Below are 25,623 nucleotides of genomic sequence, written 5' to 3'. Positions count from 1 at the left end.
ATTTCAAGTTTGCATACAATACTGTACTTCCTTGCAGCCAATTTGAGAAGCGGGGATGCTTGGGATGCCGAGTTATTCTGCGCATGTGCGTAAAAATCTATAATTTTAAAAATTTAACATGATTACAGTTTAATAAACACGTTGTACGGTAGGCTTATTAATTGTTATAATTTTTTTCCACTGTTATTCAAACAACGATTTTTTTTTTTAAAGCTTTAAAGCAAGTGTTTATCCACCTCAAGATAGAGTTTATGCACCAACATGCAACTTCTAACATTAAAAAATCACACTGCATCACCTACATTTTGGAAAGTCTTTGTAAATCCAATAACGCAATGCGCGGTCCATATACGATGATCACTGAATTACCAGTTTACCCACCTCTTATTTTACCATTAAACACCGGATTATGAGCATGAAAACTTAAACTTTCTAGCATACCATATCTCTCCTTGGTTGACCCTCCACCCGCGTCAGAATCCGAAGATGAGGGATTTATATGGACGTGTATAGGACGGCCCTCTGCGTTGAAAAGTGACGCAAAGGGGGTACCTTCTGCCTCGGATGTTGACGCCAGGGGGCAATGACCAAGCGTCGATATGTGACGAGGAGGGGGTGAGACTGTGTTGTTACTGACAGCATTAAAACTTCACTAACCAAGTTTCAAAAACTTGTTGTTACTGATGAGACTCCGCCAGAACAGAACAGGACCTTGCCTACAGATTTGGTGATTTCATCTTGGCAGACAGAGGTTTAATATACAAGAGAGTGTAGGGTTAAAATGTACAAAAGTTGTAACTCCCAGTTATAACAGTTCTTGATTTAACAAAACCCAAAACCAGTAATACATTTTTTTTTATATATAATAGGAAACCTACTGCAGTAACATAGTCCATTTAACAAAGCGTAAACACATACCAAAGACTTTCGTTGAATGCTAAATCTTAGTAGTTTATATTTAGTAGCAAAAACACACATTCAGGCCAATCAATTCAGTTCAACCTTCCATAATAATTATTCACCCCAAACCACAACACCAAACAATGTTTATAAAGTTCAAGGCCAATCAATATCCATGGATAATGCAAGAGAAAAAAGTCTTATCTGAATTCCTCAAAGTCCCATAATGTCCAGTATATCCTCCAGAAAACGATCACATAATTCTTTATTTTGTTAACTATTGGACATTTAGCCATTTTATTTTTAAAACATGTTTTCAAAGTATCCACAGTTTATTTTTTTAATGTATATATGTTTTTTTTTATTTTTTGTGCCTTGGATGAGGGATCATAAAAGAATTATGAATGGAAGTGGATGTTTATGTTACTTTTGTGTTTTGTCTCAAAAAAAAAAAAAAAAAACACTTACAGTGACCCCATGTAGGCTCTTCTACCTGTTCTTTGCATAGCTGGGAGCCCACGTTGTGACATGTTGTCCCATTTAGAGCACAGGTAATCCGGATTTGGTAATCTTAAAAACTGTGTATCCAGATCAGGGTGATCCAGTCCAATGTTGCTTTGAAGAATGTCCTGAATCCTGAATAGGAAAAATGGGATTTCCAGATCCGGATAATTTTTAACCAAATTAAACTTTTTGAACAATTGGCCCATAAAGATTTTATGTTCTTGATTTTAGGACAAACACAGTGTCTGGAAATGACATTGAAATAACAAGAGTCTAAATTTTATGTTTTGATTTGGTCCAAATATTATGTTTTAAAAAAGTCCTCAGTGGACGTCTTTTCAACATCTGCAAAGACATAAAAAACGTCCACTGGACATAACCCAGTGGGGAGGGACATCTTCTATCATCGTTGCATTCGCATCTTGCGCAACAGAGCCGCATGTTTAGAAAGCCATGTAAAATTAAGGTGAGTTCAACTTTTTAAAAACATAGCTCGAGACTTTATGTTGGGTTTATCCCCATCCCACTGCATCTCATGTTTAAATGGAAGAAATGTACTCTTTGTGACAGGCTTTCCACCCTTTGTATTAAACTTTGCATGCCTACATGATACTGTTTTGTTTATAGTTCTTTAAGCAACTTAATGTAACGAATGTACACACAAAACGAGAGATCCAGTTGAAGTTTTTAATGGGGAATCCAAAAACCAAATCCAAATCAGGCAAAAAGGTCAATAACAGAAAAACAGTCCAAAACAAGAACCACCAAAAACACTAGGGAACACGAGAAAGCAGGGTGACAGAAAACAAGGACTCCATGAAACAGATAGAAGCAAACCGGTTTATATGGACAGGTGAAAAAGATGATAGTGGGGACAGCTGAGTGCAATTAACAGGTGTGCAATTAACAGTGATGAATGGGACAAAGGCTTCTGGGTAATGTAGTGCTTGCAGTGGGGTGACTATGGGGAAGTGAGACCACCAGTGGACACCAAGGGAGACAGAGACTGTGACATTACCCTCCCCCCCCCCTCTAAGGAGCAGCTACCATATGCTCAAACCAATCCAAACCAAATGAACAAACAAAAGAACAAAGAGGCCAGGAGGGAGGTGAACTGGTGGAGGATCAGGGGGAGGGACGGAGGGCCTGGTCCATAGATGGGAACCGGGACAGGAAGTTGAAACAGCAACAACAACGCCACCACCACCAAAACAAGGAGACCAGGATAGAACGGAAAGTTCAGGGGCATAGCCGACAGAGCAGGAATCTAGGGTGGAGCAGGTGGAACTGGAACCCACCGGGATGGCGCAAGCGGAACTGGAGTCCACCACAGCTGAGCCAACCGAACCGATGCCCCCCAGGGCGACACAGAGGACCACCACAGCCGTGCGGATGAGACAAAAGCCCACCAGGGCGGTGCAGAGGATACATATCAGCTGTAGTCACCTTCTCAGTGAGACTTTGCCTATCTGAATGGGAGAACTTCCCTGCGCTTAGCCTCCCTAACATGTTGTGGTCCTTAAAAGATATAGCATAAAATATTATTTCTATAAGCTATAGGCCTATGTAATTATTCGTTAATTATGTTTAAATATGTAGATTACTTTGACTATTTATATAATCTGCTTATACAATTTATGTAAACTGCTTTTATTTATTTTCCATTGCAACTTTAAACAGGTCTAAAGAGTTTGTTGTTTTCATGTAGCCTTGGCAACTAGCCTGAATAATATGCAGATGAAATTAAATTTGTCAACTCACCTCAACATGCCTTTTGCAATCATTTAACCTGCCATGGGCAATGCTTGAGCAAGACTGTCATTATGTTTTACATCTATAAGACGGGTACACTTTTGTGTAGTCTGCCGTAAAATGTGTTTTATTTTTTTTTGTGGCACTTTCCCTCTGCCATGGTGCTCCTGTTTCTAGATAGACATAACTGATTAATTTTGTTTGGGAGAAGAGAACAATTAATTATAATTGGTTTATAAACATTTTTTTAAATATTATTCACAGTCATATTTTCTTATGCTTTGAATAAACGTGCATTAGTAATATTTTGCGCCCTCTTGTGAGAAGCCTAGTTTTTCTTCACCCTTACCAAAATAATGCATTTTAAATGTAAATATAATTTGAATTTTAATAATATTTAATTTCAAAATTCGAATTTGTTTATTTAGTTTTAAGTCAATGTTAATCTGCTATCATTTCACACTGATTTTAGGAATACATTTTGAGTAGTGTTAGGGTTTGGGGTAAAGATTGGGTCAAATCTATATTTTGGGAAAGTAATGTTAATCCAGGATCAACAAAAGATGTTGATCCAGGACCATGTCTTGGCAAAATCACGGTGACCAAGTGGTGATAGGAGAAGATAACTATTTTTAAAACTTTGAATTGACTGACTTTGCTCTCAATGTCAAATGCAGAAATGTTAATTCTTGCGTTCATGACCTCAGAGTTAGATTATTGTTATGCTTTATTGGATTGTTGTCCTACATACTTAATAAACAAAGTCCAGCTGGTCCAACATGCAGCAGCAAGAGTTCTCACTAGAACCAGGATTTATGACCATATCATCCTGGTCGTTTCAGCACACCACTGGCTCCCTTTTAAACAGTGTATAGATTTTAAAATCCTACTAATTACTTATAAAGCTCTGAATGGTTTAGCACCTCAGTACATGAGCAAACTCTTATTGTATTATAGTCTTCCACGCACTCTCCAAACTCTGGCTATTTGATCATATCAAAATTTTGATAATATCAAAATCAACTGCGGGAGGCAGATCCTTTTCCTATTTAGCGCCCAAACTCTGGAATAATCTACCTAACACTGTTCAGGAGGCAGAAACCCTCTGTCATTTTAAACCTATATCAAAGAACCATCTCTATATGATGGCTTACACATAACATACACATTTCTGTCAGTCAAATCCGTTAAATGACGGTTAGACTGCAGTAAATAGTTAGACCGGAACTGGGAACACTTCCAATAACACAGAATATACTTGTTACATCATAAGAAGAAATGCATCTACACTAATATTAATCTGTTTCTTTCTTATTCCCAGGTTACCGTAGCCACAAGATCCAGTCAGTATCCAGCTCAGATAGTGGATTAGCACCTAGAGCCCAGAATTTCAGGGGGGACCAGGAAAACTAGATGAGCCCCAGAGACAGATGCCCTGTGAAGACCTTGTCCCTGGATGGCAATTGGGACAAGAACACGGAACCAGATGACAATCTAACTTTGCTGCAGCATGGATCAACCTCCTGGGTTTGTCTGACCGGAGAAGAACTGACCCCCCGAATGAACCTGGTTTCTCCCACGGCTTGGTCTCCATTCTGTCACCGATGGAGTTTTGGTTCCTTGCCGCTGCCGCCTCTCGCTCGCTTAGTTGTGGACAGTTAATTTCCAGCGATATCATCGACTTGATTTCTCAGATACTATTTAAACTGAACTGAGCTGAACGATGACATCGCATAATTCAGTGATGAACTGCCTTTTAACTGAAAACTTAATGTTTACTATTGTCCTTTTTCATTGACACACTATTTTCCTATTTTGTTACTGAGAAGCTGCTTTGACCAAATCTGTACTGTTAAAAGTGCTATATACAAAGAGGTGACTTGACTGAACCAATTGCCTGGTAAAAGGGTTCGCTTTTTTGCAGAGCTCCAAAGGGCCACACTCTGTTGATGTGTGCTGTTCAGAGTGGTTTAATTGCAACTAAAAATCAGCTCAAACTTGTCTAAAAACACCTTTAGCAAACCAGTGGCGAACGTTTTGTTGGAAGTGTTATCTATTGAATGCAATTAACAAATTGTACAATACCATTAAATATTAAGTGTCTGTACAATATATATTTCTAACCTATACAGAGCTTGATTCATGAGGCCAATAAGAGACTAATAATTACAACTCCTTTTTGATAGTTCAAATATGTCATTGAAATGCGTCAAAATTAATCAATTATCCGTGATCAGGTAAAACCCATATGGACACTGGTTCATGTGTTTATAGAACTCAACTACGCAAACCATCTGAGAGGAGGCGGTGCTTCAGAATGCAATTCCATTTGAGTTAAGACATGAAGTTAAGACTATATTTTCAGGAATCATTTCTATAGTTTTTCACTTGGAAATGTGTTTTGAAAGTGTCTGTCTCCCAACCTGCGATGATGAGCTGTAATGCTCCTTTCTGAGAGCGAATTGAGGATAGAACTATGACTTTTATCACAGGTTCTGTCATTGATGAGCGTTCATGTTGCTTTTGGCAATGTGGAAGAAAGGAGTATGATCTGAGTGATGTTGAGGTGATATGATATTGGAGGATTTTTGAAAACAGTGTATTTTCTGCAGAGTGCATGTTGAATAAATCAGATTTAGCTTTTTGGGAAAGATGTAGTGGAGTGTTCTGTTTGAAATGTCAAATTTCAAAAAACAGGTCACGAACGGTGTTGTTCCACAATTTGAGGTCGGCCAACACACGTTATGAAAGTGGTGACGAGAGAATGAACTTTTTTTTTGGAATTTTGAATTGACTGACTATGTTCTCAATGTCAAATGCAGAAATGTTAATTCATCAGTTAGTGACCTCAAAGTAAGAGTATTGCTTTGTTTTATTGGGTCATTTAATTGCAACTAAAAATCAGCTCAAACTTGTCTAAAACCACCTTTAGCAAACCAGTGGCTATTGTTTGTTGGAAGTGTTATCTATTGAATGCAATTAACAAATTGTACAATACCATTAAATATTAAGTGTCTGTACAATATATATTTCTAACCTATACAGAGCTTGATTCATGAGGCCAATAAGAGACTAATAATTACAACTCCTTTTTGATAGTTCAAATATGTCATTGAAATGCGTCAAAATTAATCAATTATCCGTGATCAGGTAAAGCCCATATGGACACTAGTTCATGCGTTTATAGAACTCTACTACTCAAACCATCTGAGAGGAGGCGGTGCTTCAGAATGCAATTCCATTTGAGTTGACAAATGAAGTTAAGACTGTATTTTCAGGTATCATTTCTATAGTTTTTCACTTGGAAATGTGTTTTGAAAGTGTTTGTCTCCCAACCCGCGATGATGAGTTGTAATACTCTTTTCTGAGAGCGAATTGAGGATAGAACTATGACTTTGATCACAAGTTCTGTCATTGATGAGCGTTCATGTTGCTTTTGGCAATGTGGAAGAAAGGAGTATGATCTGAGTGGTGTTGAGGTGATATGATATTGGAGGATTTTTGAAAACAGTGTATTTTCTGCAGAGTGCATGTTGAATAAATCAGATTTCGCTTTTTGGGAAAGATGTAGTGGAGTGTTCTGTTTGAAATTTCAAATTTCAAAAAACAGGTCACGAACGGTGTTGTTCCACAATATGAGGTCGGCCAACACACGTTATGAAAGTGGTGACGAGAGAATGAACTTTTTTTCTGGAATTTTGAAGTGACTGACTATGTTCTCAATGTCAAATGCAGAAATGTTAATTCATCAGTTCATAACCTCAAAGTAAGAGTATTGTTATGTTTTATTGGGTGGTTTAATTGCAACTAAAAATCAGCTCAAACTTGTCTAAAACCACCTTTAGCAAACCAGTGGCTAATGTTTTGTTGGAAGTGTTATCTATTGAATGCAATTAACAAATCATACAATACCATTAAATATTAAGTGTCTGTACAATATATATTTCTAACCTATACAGAGCTTGATTCATGAGGCCAATAAGAGACTAATAATTACAACTCCTTTTGATAGTTCAAATATGTCATTGAAAAGCGTCAAAATTAGTCAATTATCCATGATCAGGTAAAGCCCATATGGACACTAGTTCATGCGTTTATAGAACTCAACTACGCAAACCATCTAAGAGGAGGCGGTGCTTCAGAATGCAATTCCATTTGAGTTGAGATATGAGAGAGAGAAGAAGAAGGAGACAAGTCACACTTGAGTTGAGCTCCAGATAAATTGCAAGAAAAATACGATTTATTTGCTAACAAGCTAATGAAAAAAGAGGATCCAACATACAACATCTAGACAACATCTAAGCAAAGATTTTGTTGAATCTGGACAGTTTTTTTTTTTTTTTTACACTGTCACACCTTAATTTGAGGAAAAGTTCAATAGAAGCTGATCACAGGATAACCTCTGCAGAAGAGGATACTCATGTTGGAAAAGGATAACATCAAGCAAAACAACAACAACAACAGCCAACAACAACAGCCACTATAAGAAAACTTGGAGGATAAGAGAGGTAAAAACATTTTGAATAGACAGTGCTATTTATCTCTCTTTGGACTTTTGCTTGATTCCTGTTTGAAAGAACAACACAGAAAAAACATTCTTGGACATTTTGGACACAACTGGAATAATAAAGAAATCAGTGAAAGTCATATTTTCCCCATTTTTGGCTTATTTACTCATTTTTACCAGTTGTATATCTCCACTGGGAGATGATAAACAAAAACAATTAAAAACAGTGGCAGTTATTTCAGTTGATTGTTTACATTCCAAATCAATGATGGCCAACGCATCATCCTGGCCACGCCCCTTCATCTACCCTCAGAAGAGCTCTGAGACCTCCAGGCTGATGCTCAGACACAAGCAGATGAAGGAGACGCCCGACACACTGTTTGCGGATCTACAAGAACACAGTGCCATGAAAAACCTGCTCTTTTACACCGAACACAGCCCTTAATGGCACACTGCCTTCTGTCAACATCTCACCTTTACCAAGAAAAGAGGCATCTGTAAAGGCAGACAGATCTTAGCATTTGAAGATGCTGAAAAAAATGATGAAACAAGATTTTTGACCCTGAACTTGTATCAAAATGGCACTGTCATGGCCCAGGGATCAGTCTGCTCTCAAGATCTTCATTAAAGATTTTGAATTAATAAAAAAGCTGGCACTGTCTGATGAAGGGTACAAGAATATGAACATTGTTCCCTCTCCTGAAAAATCAGTTCTAAAGACGACAGTGACTTCAGCAACTACCATTCCATCTCCAATGTCAAGAATGAAAGACAACTTTTCACTTCTGGAAGTAGAAGTCATGGAGATAAAAGAATTAATACTATCCCACCTGAAAGACAACAACATGGAACAAGTGACAATTGACATAAAGAACTTAAAACAAGAAGTTGAATCTCTGCAGAGACACAGAGAAGAAATGACAGAAGAACTTCAGAAAACCAAGATGAACTAAGGGAAGTAAAATCATCTTTAGGAAGACAACTAACGGAAGTTAGAAAAGAAATCCAGGAGTAGTTATCGGCCTTGAAGTCAATACTCCACACCAAAGAACTCATCACAGATCTGACAGAAAGACTTAACTCTGTTTCAGCACCTAGAGAGTCTTCTGCCAAACCCTTGACTCGTCCAGAGATGCTCATGGAAAACCCTCAACCTGAACAGCAGCCAGTGGAAGAAGAGCCTCACTGCTCGACTGATCCTGCACCCCAGATCCACAGCTCCTCTGCACAGGACCCGGGAGAAACACATGCTCTTATCCTGACAGACTCTAATGGGAAATATGTCAATGAGAGACTTCTGCTACCAAACATGAGAGCCAAGAAAATCTGGTGCCCAAACACAAGAAGTGCTTTTCAGATCCTGTCTGAGAGTAAACATGAAAACTACAAGCACATCGTAATCCACACAGGGACGAATGATTTAAGGGCCATGAAGGGCCGTGTGGCTCCCATAATGAGAGAGGTGGCGATCAGAGCCACACAACGCTTCCCAGAGGCTAGAGTAACTCTGTCCACACTGCTGCCACGCACCGATGTGCCTTTCCACGTCATCCACGGGAATAATGTGGAACTCTCCAGAAGCTGCGCACTCATTCCTAATGTTCATCTCGCCCATCACAAAGACATACAGCCTCATCATATGTATGACCACATACATCTCAATAAGCAAGGAGTGAAAGTCTTCGCCAGAGTGCTGAAAAGTACAGCCCTTGGAAACACCGCAAGAAACAACAGAAATTCCGCTAACAGGCGAAGCCCTCATCCTCCAGCAGAGCCCACACGGACCAGCGGACCTCCATCCCAGCACAAGAGCTACGCGACACAGAGAAGCCCTCGTCCTCCAGCAGAGCCCACACGGACCACCGGACCTCCATCCCAGCACAAGAGCTACGCGACACAGAGAAGCCCTCGTCCTCCAGCAGAGCCCACACGGACCAGCGGACCTCCATCCCAACACAAGAGCTACGCAGCGGCCGCTCAACAACCACAGAACCCTGCAGCCGCTGAACTCAACCAGATCCGACATCTGCTGAACGTCATCTGCTCCAGGCTGAGGACATAACCTGCATAGCACACACACACACACACACACCTATTCATGAAATCATTTAAAATCAGTTGTTGGAATATACAAGGTCTGCACTCTTCTACTTTTGGTAATAAGACTGCAGACCAAGACTTACTCAGCAGTGTAACAGACATGGACATCTGTATCTTTCATGAGACGTGGTGTCGTAGTAATGAGACCTTACATTGTCCAATAGGATACAAGGAAATTATGGTTCCTTCATCAAAAAATTCTAAAATTAAATGTGGCCGAGAGTCAGGTGGAATACTTATATGGCACAAAGACGATTTAAAACATTCGATTAAAGTTGCTAAAAGTGGAAAATCATCCATTTGGCTTGAAGTGAAATCCGTCATATATCAGTCTAATCTTTATCTCTGTGCAATCTATATTCCACCTCATGACTCTCCCTATTACGAAGAGCAAAGCTTCCCAACATTACAGACTGACATCTTACACTTTCAGTCCAGAGGAAACATCCTCATCTGCGGAGACTTAAACGCCAGAACAGGGCGAGAAATTGATTATGTAAATATTGTAGATAATGACCACATCCCCAATGACACCACGTTTCATCCCTCATCTAATATCACACCGAGAAACAGCTATGATACTTCAGTGAACATTAGTGGAAAACAAATGTTGAAACTCTGTAAAGGTTTAGGATTATACATCATTAACGGCAGAACTCGTGGAGATACATTAGGTAGATTCACTTACTGCTCCAGATTAGGAGCCAGTGTGGTTGATTATTCAATAACAGATATTGATCAAAACTTTATCAATGCCTTCACAGTCAGACCTCAGCTCTCGATGTCCGATCACTGCCAAACTGTGCTTTATCTGAAAGCCCCATGTCAAATAACCAAAACTGCTCCACCTGAAGCTGAAAAACTGTGTCCTCTGAAACATAAACTCAAGTGGAATCAATCCAACTCAGAACAATTCAAAGAAAATATGAACAATCCGACTATATTAAAAATGCTAGATGACTTTATGTCCACTGATTTCACCTTAGATATTAATGGAATACATTTAGCAACAAAAAACGTAAGTAATATATTCATAACGTTGATAACTCTATCTAATATTAAACAGCAAACCAAACATAGAAGCAATCGACAGAGAAAGAGAAAGGATGTCTGGTTTGATGATGAATGTACCGGTCTCAGAAAAGAACTCAGGAGACTTTCCAACAAAAAGCACAAAGATCCGTCCAGCCAGACATTACGGCTTTCTTACTCAGACTGTCTGCAAAAGTACAAAACACTTCTGTGGAAAAAAAGAGACAAATATTTTCAAACTAAAATTGAAGAAATTGACGATTCAATAGATCAAAACACTTTCTGGAACCTATATAAAACACTGGAAAAACCCAAATTAGAGATATCACTCCAGAATGGCACAATTTGGAAATCTTACTTTGAAAATCTGTATCAAAAAATTGAACCGGCCGACCTCAACCAACCCCAGAGTAAAATAAAGAAAACACTAGAAGACATGGAAAAAACTATTAAGAATTATCAAAATCCATTAGATAAATCAATAACAATATCTGAAATATTAGAACATATTAAAAATCTTAAATTAAAGAAAGCATGTGGACAAGATCTCATTAATAATGAAATGCTTAAACTCAGCAGTCCCAGCATGATTCAAACAATAGGCAAATTATTTAATCTGGTGTTCTGGTCCGGACACTTCCCTGAGATCTGGTCTGAGGGACTCATCACCCCCATATTTAAGAGCGGCGATCGATTCGACCCCAATAACTACCGCGGGATAAGTGTGGGCAGTGTGTTGGGAAAACTGTTCTGCAGTATCATTCACACACGCATCGTCTCACACATCTCAGCACACAACATCTTAAATAAAGCACAGATTGGCTTTTTACCAAAACATCGCACATCCGACCACATCTACTCTCTCCACACTCTAATCAGCAAGAACATCAACGACAAACAAAGGAAAATATTTGCATGTTTTGTAGACTTTAAAAAAGCATTTGATTCAATTTGGCATGATGGTCTACTGTACAAAATCCTACAAATTGGCATTGGCGGAAAAACGTTTGACATTATTAAATCTCTGTACACCAACAGCAAAAGTGCGGTGAAGATCGGTAACCGCAGAACCGCGTTCTTCCAGCAGAGCCGTGGAGTGAGGCAGGGCTGCAGTCTGAGCCCAACTCTATTCAACATCTACATCAATGACCTGGCGTCAGCGCTGGAGAGCTCTACTGCGCCCGGCCTCACTCTACAGGGGTCAGAGGTCAGATGTCTGCTGTATGCAGATGACCTGGTCCTGCTGTCCCGCACACCTGAGGGCCTTCAGCAGAGCCTGTCCCTGCTGGAACAATACTGTCACGACTGGGCCCTGACCGTCAATCTGGACAAAACCAGAGTCATGGTGTTCCAGAAGAAAGCCAGATCTCAGGGACACAAACACCAGTTCCTGTATAAAGGCCAGGTCCTGCAGCACAGCTCTAGCTACAGCTATCTGGGCATCGACATCAGCGCTTCGGGACGCTTCGGTCTGGCTGTGAAAACACTAGCTGAAAAGGCTCGGAGGGCTTTCTATGCTATAAAGTCACGATGTGGACACTTAAAATTACCCATTAAAACCTGGATAAAATTATATAATTCAATAATAAAACCAATTATTTTATATGGATGTGAAATTTGGGGACCAGTACTAAATTTTAAAAATTGGGATAAAACATCAGTAGAAAAATTACAATTGGAAATTGGCAAAAATATTCTTGGGGTTCACAGAAACACGTCCACTGCGGCCTGCAGGGCTGAGCTGGGCCTGTACCCGCTGAACATGGAGATCCAGAAGAGATGTGTTCAGTTCTGGCATCACCTCCATCAGTCTGACCCAGAGTCAGTGCAATATAAAGCCTTCCTCACCAATGAAAGCTCAGCAGAACCTCATCCTCTGAACTCACTCGCTCTTCAGCTCGTCCATCAGAATATACTCCCCATCAACCCCAAACCTTTTATTAACCATATCCACAAACATCTAAAAGTCACTCATGATGAAGCACTAAAAGCACATTTTGCCCTCCAGAATAAACTGCAATGTTACTCAGCCCTCAATAGAACCACTAAATTGGCAAATTATCTATTTATTAAACATTTTAAAGAAAGACAAATCCTCTCCAAATACAGATTAAGTGACCATGATCTAGAGATAGAGAGAGGAAGACATAGACAAACATGGACAGAGAGAGAGCAGAGGATCTGTAGACACTGTGACCTACAGCACATCGAGGATGAGGAACACTTTCTGCTCTTCTGCTCTAAATACACCAGTATAAGAGAAACCTTTCTGCCCAGATTTGAAATTTTAATTCCATCATTCTCTGAACTGAGCGACACTGAGAAAATGTTCTTCTTACTGGGAGAAGATGATAGTACAGCTGCACTAGCGGCTAAATATGTGTTAGCTATTCACAACGCCAGAGTCAGCTAATTATCTAGAGAGACCGACTCTATTTATTCATTTATTAGGATAAATTGTGTTTATTTATCTATTTATTTATATTTACTATGCTACATATGACATGATTTGTAAATATATGTTTTGTTTGTTTGTTTTATTATTTATATATAATATGTTGATGCTTTGGCAACATTGTGTTCCACAGTCATGCTAATAAAGCTCATTTGAATTGAATTGAATTGAAGCTAAGACTATATTTTCAGGGATCATTTCTATAGTTGTTCACTTGGAATTGTGTTTTGAAAGTGTTTGTTTCCCAACTCTCGATGATGAGCTGTAATACTCTTTTCTGAGAGCGAATTGAGGATAGAACTATGACTTTGTTCACAAGTTTTGTCATTGATGAGTGTTCATATTGCTTTTGGCAATATTGAAGAAAGGAGTATGACCTGAGTGGTGTGGAGGTGATATGATATTGGAGGATTTTTGAAAACAGTGTATTTTCTGCAGAGTGCATGCTGAATAAATCAGATTTAGCTTTTTTGGAAAGATGTAGTGGAGTGTTCTGTTTGAAAAGTCAAATTTCAAAAAACAGGTCACGAACGGTGGTGTTCCACAATTTGAGGTCGGCCAACACACGTTATGAAAGTGGTGATGAGAGAATGAACTTTTTTTTGGAATCTTGAATTGACTGACTATGTTCTCAATGTCAAATGCAGAAATGTTAATTCATCAGTGCATGACCTCATGTCACAGGTCGGAGCGGACCACAGATGTTGCAAGTCACGCCCCTTCCTAGTTTCCACCTCGAGGAGGTCCCAAAGCCACCCCAATGACCAGACACACCAAGCGTAAGTAATATTAAAACAACTTTATTTAAATTAATTAAAATAATTCAGGGAGGGGGAGGTAAATCTTAAAATTATCGTCTCTGTTCAGCAGGAGGAGAAAGGGGCCGGAGAGGACTATGCGGCGAGGGTTAGTATGTCCACAGAGGGAAGAGGGGGACGGAGCTCCTTCGTCCCTTTTGAAAACCCTTAGTCTTCCTCTTTGGGCTTTTGTTGACTCGTGGCGCCCTTCTTTTCTCCTGAAGGCAGAGTGAAACACACAATGAATAATCGATCCGGTGAGAGTGGCTACCTGTTACTTGGGTCCATACGACTGGCTGATAAATGACTTGTTCCTCCGATCTCTTCGTACAGGGTGCTCGGGCGGCGCCTCCCCTTCTGCACACTCCGAGGTGAGCGCCAACCCGCGACACAGAACTCCAATGGCACTGCAAGAGAGAGGTCACTCAAACTGCGGGGGACAACACAGGTAGGTATTTCACAGGCAACTGGGGCTCTATTCTCCCTTTAGTGATTCGTAGCAATGGACAAAGGTAAGTATTCCACAACGGGGATTTTTCACCTAGAATACTTCTCCTGGGCGGTGGGCTTACGGTGAAATACTGCGATACAGTAAGTAGATGAACTGTCAGACCTGGAGTAGTAAATCGTCGTAGCGCAGGCCTCCACAGAGATTTCCTGTGCGTCGGGGAAAGTTAAACACTGTCGCACCGAGCCGAACGCTTCCCTCTCCTCTCTTCTATTTGCAGTTTAAGGGATCTGGACCGGGGCGAACCTTTGAAGAGGCTCCACAACAGGTAAAGTAAATCCACACAGCTAATTTGCAACAGTAAAACTTCCTCCTTGCATATAGGTATAATTTTGGCTTTTACTCACACCAGTCTTGCTTATGTGTATTCTTCACCACCGCTTCCACAGAGCCAGGGTATTCCGAAAGGGTCTAGACAGGACGTTACATTTGGGTCTCCATGCAGGGGTCGCAAAATGGCATATAGATAAAAATGGCGCTTCACCAGCCTCAATGGTCACTGGTCTCCCCCACGACTCATCCAGTCTAGGGTGGCTACTGACAACACAACCACAGCATAACACTGCAAGATTTCAAGTGTACACACTCACAGCAAAGACAAGGACTCACCCACTGCACTCCACACACTCTACTTGAAATAGGGTCAGAACCACGGTTTACTAGGACTTATCCTGGGGTTTCGTTGGGCGTTGTTGATAGATGAAGGGCCGGAGGAATAACGTTGCCACCCCAATGACCAGACACACCAAGCGTAAGTAATATTAAAACAACTTTATTTAAATTAATTAAAATAATTCAGGGAGGGGGAGGTAAATCTTAAAATTATCGTCTCTGTTCAGCAGGAGGAGAAAGGGGCCGGAGAGGACTATGCGGCGAGGGTTAGTATGTCCACAGAGGGAAGAGGGGGACGGAGCTCCTTCGTCCCTTTTGAAAACCCTTAGTCTTCCTCTTTGGGCTTTTGTTGACCCGTGGTGCCCTTCTTTTCTCCTGAAGGCAGAGTGAAACACACAATGAATAATCGATCTGGTGAGAGTGGCTACCTGTTACTTGGGTCCAGAGCTTTATAAGTAATTAGCAGGATTTTAAAATCTATACACTGTTTAATAGGGAGCCAGTGCTGTGTTGACAGAACCGGGCTGATATGGTCATAAATCCTGGTTCTAGTGAGAACTCTTGCTGGTGTGAGTAAAAGCAAGCAAATTAGCTGTGTGAATTTACAGTTTAAGGGATCTGGACCGGGGCGAACCTTTGAAGAGGCTCCACAACAGGTAAAGTAAATCCACACAGCTAATTTGCAACAGTAAAACTTCCTCCTTGCATATAGGTATAATTTTGGCTTTTACTCACACCAGTCTTGCTTACGTGTATTCTTCACCACCGCTTCCACAGAGCCAGGGTATTCCGAAAGGGTCTAGACAGGACGTTACATTTGGGTCTCCATGCAGGGGTCGCAAAATGGCATATAGATAAAAATGGCGCTTCACCAGCCTCAACGGTCACTGGTCTCCCCCACGACTCATCCAGTCTAGGGTGGCTACTGACAACACAACCACAGCATAACACTGCAAGATTTCAAGTGTACACACTCACAGCAAAGACAAGGACTCACCCACTGCACTCCACACACTCTACGTGAAATAGGGTCAGAACCACGGTTTACTAGGACTTATCCTGGGGTTTCGTTGGGCGTTGTTGATAGATGAAGGGCCGGAGGAATAACGTTGCCGTCACGATTGCTTGCGGCTTCCTGTACTCGTACTTCCCGGCTCACCCAAAACTCTGCTCCGTAATGGGGCCGCTGGCCTATTTACCAGATGCTCACAACATACGCTGGATAATGCACTCTCCCCAATGATGTACAATACACTGTCCAATAGTACTCACAAATGAACGATAACACTCTTCCTTTGTCTCCTTCTCCTTCTAGCTGTCCAATCCTCTTCACACCATCGGTTTTCCGTTGCTGGAGATCGCCCTTGACGTTACTTCCGGTGAGTACTTCCTATGACTGTGACTCCAACACATCAGTAGTTTATATATAGATGGTCTCATCAAACATCGATAAATGTTGTATACTCAGCCCAGTTACTAGTGTCCTTGTCTCCTTCTTCACCCCGTGAAGATCCTCTGCCTTCACCAATGCTGACTCTGCCCAAACCTCTACACTGCCCGCCGGATCGGCCTGAATGGATTCAACTCGAACTGCTGTTTGAATTTCTGAGACTCTTTTTATACCCTTCCTGTTCTCTCCGTTGTCCAATCCACGATCGCCGCGTTTATTGTCCTCACCTGTGCCTCGTACAGCCCAATTTGCCTCCCGGAGTTTCCCGGAAGTTCCGGTGTTTGTAGTATACGGGCCGGGCGGAAACCAATCTTCGCCACTTTTGGTTCCGCCCCCAAAAAGTCACAGTGTGACACTCACAGTAAGAGTATTGTTATGTTTTATTGGGTGGTTGTTCTACATGCTTAATGACGATGTCCAGCTGGTCCAAAATGCAGAAGCAAGAGTTCTCACTAGAACCAGGATTTATGACCATATCAGCCCGGTTCTGTCAACACAGCACTGGCTCCCTATTAAACAGTGTATAGATTTTAAAATCCTGCTAATTACTTATAAAGCTCTGAATGGTTTAGCACCTCAGTAGATGAGCAAACTCTTACTGTATTATAGTCCTCCACGTCCGCTGCACTCTCAAAACTCTGGCTATTTGATAATATCTAGAATTTCAAAATCGACTGCGGGAGGCAGATCCTTTTCCTATTTAGCGCCCAAACTCTGGAATAATCTACCTAACGCTGTTCAGGAGGCAGACACACTCTGTCATTTTAAATCTAGATCAAAGAACCATCTCTTTAAGATGGCGTACACATACCATTCTTACACATTTCTGTCAGTCAAATCTGTTAAATTACTGTTAGGCTGCAGTAAATAGGTGGACTGGAACTGGGAACACTTCCAATAACACACAATGTACTTGTTACATCATAAGAAAATTGGCATCTACCCTAATATTAATCTGTTTCTTTCTTATTCCTAGGTTGCCGTAGCCACCAGATCCAGTCCGTGTCCAGCTCAGATTGTGGATCATCACCTAGAGATGACCTCTATCGCCCTTAATTTCAGGGGGGATCAGGACAACTAGATGAGCCCCAGAGACAGATCCCCAGTGAAGACCTTGTCCCTGGATGGCAATTGGGACAAGACCACGGAACCAGATGACAATCTAACTTTGCTGCAGCATGGATCAACCTCCTGGGTTGTCTGGCCAGAGAAGAACTGGCCCACCGACTGAGCCTGGTTTCTCCCACAGCTTGGTCTCCATTCTGTCACCGATGGAGTTTTGATTCCTTGCCGCTGCCGCCTCTCGCTTGCTTAGTTGGGGACAGTTAATTTCCAGCGATATCATCGACTTGATTTCTCAGATACTATTTAAACTGAACTGAGCTGAACGATGACATTGCATAATTCAGTGATGAACTGCCTTTTAACTGAAAAATGAATGTTTACTATTGTCCTTTTTCATAGACACACTATTTTCCTATTTTGTTACTGAGAAGCTGCTTTGACCAAATCTGTACTGTTAAAAGCGCTATATACAAAGAGGTTATTTGACTGAACCAATTGCCTGGTAAAAGGGTTCGCTTTTTCGCAGAGCTCCAAAGGGCCACACTCTGTTGATGTGTGCTGTTCAGAGTGGTTTAATTGCAACTAAAAATCAGCTCAAACTTGTCTAAAAACACCTTTTGCAAACCAGGGGCGAATGTTTTGTTGGAAGTGTAATCTATTTAATGCAATTAACAAATTGTACAATACCATTAAATATTAAGTGTCTGTACAATATATATATATATATATATATATATATATATATATATATATATATATATATATATATCTAACCTATACAGAGCTTGATTCATGAGGCCAATAAGAGACTAATAATTACAACTTTTTGATAGTTCAAATATGTCATTGAAATGCGTCAAAATTTGTCAATTATCCATGATCAGGTAAAGCCCATATGGACACTAGTTCATGCGTTTATAGAACTCAACTACGCAAACCATCTGAGAGGAGGCGGTGCTTCAGAATGCAATTCCATTTGAGTTGACAAATGAAGTTAAGACTATATTTTCAGGGATCATTTCTATAGTTTTTCACTTGGAAATGTGTTTTGAAGGTGTTTGTCTCCCAACCCGCGATGATGAGTTGTAATACTCTTTTCTGAGAGCGAATTGAGGATAGAACTATGATTTTTATCACAGGTTCTGTCACTGATGAGCGTTCATATTGCTTTTGCCAATGTTGAAGAAAGGAGTGTGATCTGAGTGGTGTGGAGGTGATATGATATTGGAGGATTTTTGAAAACAGTGTATTTTCTGCAGAGTGCATGTTGAATAAATCAGATTTAGCTTTTTGGGAAAGATGTAGTGGAGTGTTCTGTTTGAAATGTCAAATTTCAAAAAACAGGTCACGAACGGTGTTGTTCCACAATTTGAGGTCGGCCAACACACGTTATGAAAGTGGTGACGAGAGAATGAACTTTTTTTTTGGAATTTTGAATTGACTGACTATGTTCTCAATGTCAAATGCAGAAATGTTAATTCATCAGTTCATGACCTCAAAGTAAGAGTATTTTTATGTTTTATTGGGTGGTTTAATTGCAACTAAAAATCAGCTCAAACTTGTCTAAAACCACCTTTAGCAAACCAGTGGCTAATGTTTTGTTGGAAGTGTTATCTATTGAATGCAATTAACAAATCATACAATACCATTAAAATTAAGTGTCTGTACAATATATATATATATCTAACCTATACAGAGCTTGATTCATTAGGCCAATAAGAGACTAATAATTACAACTCCTTTTTGATAGTTCAAATATGTCATTGAAATGCGTCAAAATTTGTCAATTATCCATGATCAGGTAAAGCCCATATGGACACTAGTTCATGCGTTTATAGAACTCAACTACGCAAACCATCTGAGAGGAGGTGGTGCTTCAGAATGCAATTCCATTTGAGTTGACAAATGAAGTTAAGACTATATTTTCAGGGATCATTTCTATAGTTTTTCACTTGGAAATGTGTTTTGAAAGTGTTTGTCTCCCAACCCGCGATGATGAGTTGTAATACTCTTTTCTGAGAGCGAATTGAGGATAGAACTATGATTTTTATCACAGGTTCTGTCACTGATGAGCGTTCATATTGCTTTTGGCAATGTTGAAGAAAGGAGTATGATCTGAGTGGTGTTGAGATGATATGATATCGGAGGATTTTTGAAAACAGTGTATTTTCTGCAGAGTGCATGTTGAATAAATCAGATTTAGCTTTTTTGGGAAGATGTAGTGGAGTGTTCTGTTTGAAAAGTCAAATTTCAAAAAACAGGTCACGAACGGTGTTGTTCCACAATTTGAGGTCGGCCAACACACGTTATGAAAGTGGTGACGAGAGAATGAACTTTTTTTTGGAATCTTGAATTGACTATGTTCTCAATGTCAAATGCAGAAATGTTAATTCATCAGTTCATGACCTCAAAGTAAGAGTATTGTTATGTTTTATTGGGTGGTGTTTTATGAGTTGTAATACTCTTTTCTGAGAGCGAATTGAGGATAGAACTATGACTTTGATCACAAGTTCTGTCATTGATGAGCGTTCATATTGCTTTTGGCAATGTTGAAGAAAGGAGTATGATCTGAGTGGTGTTGAGGTGATATGACATGATTGGGTGGTTGTTCTACATGCTTAACGATGATGTCCAGCATGCTGCAGCAAGAGTTCTCACTAGAACCAGGATTTATGACCATATCAGCCCGGTTCTGTCAACACAGCCCTGGCTCCCTATTAAACAGTGTATAGATTTTAAAATCCTACTAATTACTTATAAAGCTCTAAATGGTTTAGCACCTCAGTAGATGAGCAAACTCTTACTGTATTATAGTCCTCCACGTCCGCTGCACTCTCAAAACTCTGGCTATTTGATAATATCTAGAATATCAAAATCGACTGCGGGAGGCAGATCCTTTTCCTAATTAGCGCCCAAACTCTGGAATAATCTACCTAACGCTGTTCATCTCTTCAAGATGGCTTACACATAACATTCTTACACATTTCTGTCAGTCAAATCCATTAAATTACTGTTAGGCTGCAGTAAATAGGTAGACCGGAACTGGGAACACTTCCAATAACACACAATGTACTTGTTACATCATAAGAAGAATGGCATCTACGCTAACATTAGTCTGTTTCTTTCTTATTCCCAGGTTGCCGTAACCACCAGATCCAGTCCGTGTCCAGCTCAGATTGTGGATCATCACCTAGAGATGACCTCTATCGCCCTGTATTTCAGGGGGGACCAGGACAACTAGATAAGCCCCAGAGAAAGATCCCCAGTGAAGACCTTGTATCTTGGATGGCAATTGGGACAAGACCACGTAACCAGATGACAATCTAACTTTGCTGCAGCATGGATCAACCTCCTGGGTCGTCTGGCCGGAGAAGAACTGGCCCCCCGAATGAACCTGGTTTCTCCCATGGCTTGGGCTCCATTCTGTCACCGATGGATTTTTGGTTCCTTGCCGCTGCCGCCTCTCGCTCGCTTAGTTGGGGATAGTTAATTTCCAGCGATACTGCTATTGTTATTCGCACCTCTTGTCACATCTACAGTTTATCTATCTCTGTCACAGATGAGGGATTCACATGCGGTAAATGCAAGGAAATAGTTAGGCTGACAGAGAAGATTTCAGAATTAGAGACACGCATCCAAACTTTAATTGAGGGCAGTAAGAATGTAAGGGCTCTACATACGGATTTGGATGCGTCTAGCTCAGGGAATCTTGTACATTGTTCGGTTCCAGCAACAGAGCCCATGCAGCAGGGCAACTGGGTGACAGTGAGGCGGCATAGTTGTGGGTCAAAACACCGCTCTTCTGTTTCGATCAAAACATTAAAAAGGTTCTCCCCACTCAGTGATGCACCCAGTGAGAAACCTGATGAAAGTGCTCAAGTTATTGGTGATTCTATTGTACGGAAAATGAATATAGAGACACCAGCCACCATAGTCAAATATTTACCAGGAGCCAGAGCGCCTGACATCTTGGCAAATTTAAAAGTGCTGGCTAATGCTAAACGTAAATACAGTAAGATTGTTATTCATGCCGGCGCTAATGATGTTCGACTTCGCCAGCCGGAGATCATTAAAAATAACATTAAAGAGGTGTGGGAACTTGCAAGCATGATGTCAGACACTGTAATATGCTCTGGTTCCCTCCCTGCTTACCGTGGTGATGAGATGCATAGCAGATTGTAATCACTCAATGGCTGGATGTCTAAGTGGTGCCCACAGAATAACATAGGTTTCATAGACAATTGGATGAGCTTTTGGGGCAGACCTGACCTGTTGAAAAGAGATGGTCTTCATCCCTCTTGGGGTGCGCCACTCTTCTCTCTAGAAATATGGCAAATAGTCTTAGTGTTTATACTTGACTAACTGGGGCCAAGGTCAGGAAGCAGACAGACTGGCTAAACCGACCGTCTGCTAGTTGTCTCACGTCACAGAGGTCCCTTTCACCTAGATATCATACTATAGAGACTGTGTCTGTTCCCCGAACTAGAAAATACAAAAAATGTCCAAACCAAGTTAAGATTAACAATTTAATTGAGGTTCAACAAATTATAAACAGATGCAATAAGGATTAACAAATTATAAAGCTTGGCTTATTGAATATCAGATCCCTTTCTACGAAAACACTTTTTGTAAATAATATGATCACTAATCATATTCTAGATGTGCTCTGTTTGACAGAAACCTGGCTAAAACCTGATGATTACATTATTTTAAATGAGTCCACCCCCGAAGATTACTGTTATAAACATGAGACACGTCTAAAAGGCAAAGGGGAGGTGTTGCTTCAATTTATATCAAGATGATTTCAGGATTTCTCAGAGGACAGGCTTTAGGTATAACTCGTTTGAAGTAATGGTGCTTCACATAACATTATCCAGAGAAACAATTGTTAATGATAAATCCCCTGTTATGTTTTTTATTGGCTACTGTATACAGGCCACCAGGGCACCATAAAGACTTTATAAAAAAGAGTTTGGTGATTTTACAACCCAGTTAGTTCTGGCTGCAGATAAAGTTTTAAAGGGATAGTTCACCCAAAAATTTAAATTCTGTCAGTAATTACTCACCCTCATGTTGATCCAACCATGCAAGTCTTTCGTTCATCTTCGGATCACAAATTAATATTTTTATGATTAAATATGAGCGCTGGAATACTCCTGGAATAGGCCTCTGACGCCATGACGCATGCGCGAGAACTAAACTGACGACGGTCTTCTTCTACTACTACTTGTTACTGGCTGCTCACTCCTTAGGAGTATTACCACCACCTAGTATTCAAGATGAAGTGCTGGCATAGCCGGAAGCGTTAAACTTTGTTTACAAGCAGGTGAACGCGCGTGCGGTATTTAAAACCATTATTTGTCAGCAGATTTTGACGTAGATGAAGACTTGACTTTTTTAACCAACCTTACTTATTCAAACCTGAATACACAGACATTGAAATGCAAGAGATGGACGAGGCTACCGCTGCAACACAACCACAGTCTCAAGCTTCCGAAAGACAGAGAGCGTTGGAGAGCTGGTGGTGTAAATGTAATCAGTGCCAGGCGATGCCAACTGAACAGGTGAGCATGTGCTGCATCGATTGGGACATTGTCATGCCACAGCTTGAAAGTTTGGATAACGCAGACAATGGGACAAGTGTATTTAGCTGTATAACCGAGGATCCCGGTTTTCCACCCCTGCTAAGTCGAAGTATTTTAGAAGTGTTTTTTAATTTGCCTAAAGTGAACTGGAAGAGACGTCTGAGCCCAGAAGGACCGGCTGGCACTTTATCTATGGAGTAAGTAGGTTTGTTTTGACTGTAGAATAATTACACGTGCAGCCTAGCTTTTTACAATGTGTTTTCTTTATCATCTATCCTTATGTGTGTAAACACTTTCTAATTCTTTTTTTGTCTGTTTACAGTCAGTACAGACTTGTGGCATACCGCGTGGTTCTCGAATAGATATTGAAAGGTCAAAAACTTGGAAGACACAACAGAAAAGTTCTTCCATCTTGTGTAGTGGGAGCCATACGGGAAAGATATCCCTCATCCTCGGGAGTATATGTTGGTTTCAAGGATGCCGAAGAAGCTTTTATGCTAATGTAAAGAAATTAAAAGCAAGTCAATACACTAATTTATTTATTTATTTTTATATTTACATTTAACATTTTTGTGTATGTCTGATATACTTGTTAAATAAAAATGTTAATAAAAATATATTGTCTTTTGTTTGTAATTTAGGTTTAAGGTTTACCAAACAGTTTTACTTTAGATGTTAAAGAGAATTTTAGTCAGAGAGCTTTCATCACTGCAATAGATATGCACAATTTTTTTATTATCAAAAGTTTCAAACATTATATACAAATTTTTCTAACAAAAAAATAAAAATAAAAAAAAGTGTAAATATGCATCATGAGATAGCATTTCACCAAAAGAAAAATCTAACAAAATAAGAAAAGGCCAAAAAATGTTTTACAGTATTCTGTTGACAGTCTTTTACTTGGAAAACCTTGACACATGTTTTGCAATAGCAGCCTCCTTGTCCGGTTTGGGTTTGAGAGGAAGGGTCCTTGAAAAGTACAGTAGGGTCACTGCGCCATTCCTGTACCCTTTGTAGAAGTTCATACCTGAAGTTTTGTGTTGTTGGTTCATAAATTTTACCTGCCAACCAATCTTTATTTTGCTTGGGGAAAACAATGTTGTATCGCGGAACATCTGTTAAAGTGAAATATATACAGTTGTAATGCATTATTTTGTGCCCTAACTAAACTACCTTGTCTATTTTGCTCTCTGTCAGTGGGTATGTATAATTCAATTGTGCATTTTGCATTGTCAGCACCCCACTTTTGGAAAGTTGATTACTTGCCTGAGCTGGTTGTGGCCTGTTGACGTTTTACATTTTCATTGTGATCCATGACAGCAAGTTGAGAACGAGCTGTCATCGAGGATTAGTGAAAATGCAGGTTCTTTCTGCAGTATTTCAGAAGAACAGAATGGTAAACCTCAAGACTGCCTGAGAAAAAAAAAAAAAAAAAAAGGTTTTCCCTATCCATGTGAATTTTAAACCATTTGTTTTAGCATTTACTTGCCTGTGTGCTTGAAGAGGGCCATTTGCCTCATGTCCTTCAACAGATTGGGATGTAAAACCAGTTTTGATAGTGTGCGGAAGGCTGTGGACTCTTTTCGTAGCCATCGTTTCCTCCTTTGCTGGTCATGGGTGAGGTCATTGTGTTCACAGCAAATGTGATGGAGCAGAGATTTCCACTTTTCTGTCTAAACCTGTTTAAAACATTTTTACAATGAAATTTCTGATAAGGGTTTATCTACATCAGATGTATAAAATAAATATTAGATAATAAACCTCTGGGTCACCATTGCAGGATGCACATGCAAATGGTATGCAACACAAATGGTTGCATATGCTTTTAATCCATGGCTGAAGGTCTACATTTTCTTTCTTTTTAGAAACTGACAGTAATTTCTTGAAGAAACCTGCAAAACATTATGACAGTTATTTATTATACATTATGAGATTGTGGGGTAAACCTAGTACATACAAACAGTGTTTATATTATTGTCAAACTGTAGTTTATGCAAAACCGCTTTTATGTACAACAGTAGTTAAGAAATAAAAAAGTTATAAAAAAAATATGTATGAATTAGTATGGAAAGATGTATACCCTTCACTACGTGCCAAATGTCAAACTCATGATGAATTTGTGGATAATCAACCCTCATGATCATTCTTATAGATGGGGATCTGTCCGTAGTCATCACGTCAATGTCAATTCCCATTTTCAAAAGGGAGTTTAGACCTCTTTTAAAGCCTATGGGCTCCATGCCAACAGAGCTTGCTGCTTCTGTAACCTTGAATTTAAAAAATTATATAATTATATCAACAAATGCCATTCCTTCATTAAATTAAAAGGTGCTTTAATCAATCTCGGTTGGAGTAA

General features: G+C 40.0%; 2 long non-coding RNA genes, 5 other non-coding genes and 1 pseudogene across 8 annotated transcripts; 7 read left to right on the top strand and 1 right to left on the bottom strand.

The window, feature by feature from the left end:
- Positions 1 to 5,505: 5,505 nt before the first annotated feature.
- Positions 5,506 to 5,716, top strand: LOC127939122 (small nucleolar RNA U3). Its single transcript, XR_008148921.1, has one exon. It is a non-coding gene; the product is annotated as a small nucleolar RNA U3 (small nucleolar RNA).
- Positions 5,717 to 6,418: 702 nt separating this feature from the next.
- On the top strand, positions 6,419 to 6,629 carry LOC127939120 (small nucleolar RNA U3). Its single transcript, XR_008148919.1, has one exon. It is a non-coding gene; the product is annotated as a small nucleolar RNA U3 (small nucleolar RNA).
- Positions 6,630 to 13,425: 6,796 nt separating this feature from the next.
- On the top strand, positions 13,426 to 13,636 carry LOC127939123 (small nucleolar RNA U3). The gene has a single exon (XR_008148922.1). It is a non-coding gene; the product is annotated as a small nucleolar RNA U3 (small nucleolar RNA).
- A 285-nt stretch (positions 13,637 to 13,921) lies between these two features.
- On the top strand, positions 13,922 to 16,967 carry LOC127938856 (uncharacterized). The gene is made up of 3 exons (XR_008148828.1): positions 13,922 to 14,029; positions 16,483 to 16,546; positions 16,678 to 16,967. It is a non-coding gene; the product is annotated as an uncharacterized LOC127938856 (long non-coding RNA).
- On the bottom strand, positions 14,035 to 15,946 carry LOC127938854 (uncharacterized). Of its 2 annotated transcripts, XR_008148826.1 has the most exons (3): positions 15,802 to 15,946; positions 14,589 to 14,801; positions 14,035 to 14,454 (listed from the first exon to the last, which is right to left on the bottom strand). It is a non-coding gene; the product is annotated as an uncharacterized LOC127938854 (long non-coding RNA). The 2 variants fall into 2 exon arrangements; XR_008148827.1 differs by lacking the exon at positions 15,802 to 15,946 and having other exon boundaries at positions 14,661 to 14,801.
- A 1,711-nt stretch (positions 16,968 to 18,678) lies between the features above and the next one.
- Positions 18,679 to 18,889, top strand: LOC127939118 (small nucleolar RNA U3). Its single transcript, XR_008148917.1, has one exon. It is a non-coding gene; the product is annotated as a small nucleolar RNA U3 (small nucleolar RNA).
- Positions 18,890 to 19,595: 706 nt separating this feature from the next.
- Positions 19,596 to 19,806, top strand: LOC127939108 (small nucleolar RNA U3). The gene has a single exon (XR_008148907.1). It is a non-coding gene; the product is annotated as a small nucleolar RNA U3 (small nucleolar RNA).
- Positions 19,807 to 20,130: 324 nt separating this feature from the next.
- Positions 20,131 to 20,254, top strand: LOC127939125 (uncharacterized; annotated as a pseudogene).
- Positions 20,255 to 25,623: the final 5,369 nt, after the last annotated feature.

The sequence above is a fragment of the Carassius gibelio genome, chromosome A20 (assembly GCF_023724105.1).
Source record: "Carassius gibelio isolate Cgi1373 ecotype wild population from Czech Republic chromosome A20, carGib1.2-hapl.c, whole genome shotgun sequence".
NCBI classification, from domain to species: Eukaryota; Metazoa; Chordata; class Actinopteri; order Cypriniformes; family Cyprinidae; genus Carassius; species Carassius gibelio.
This window is presented reverse-complemented; position numbering and strand designations above follow the sequence as displayed.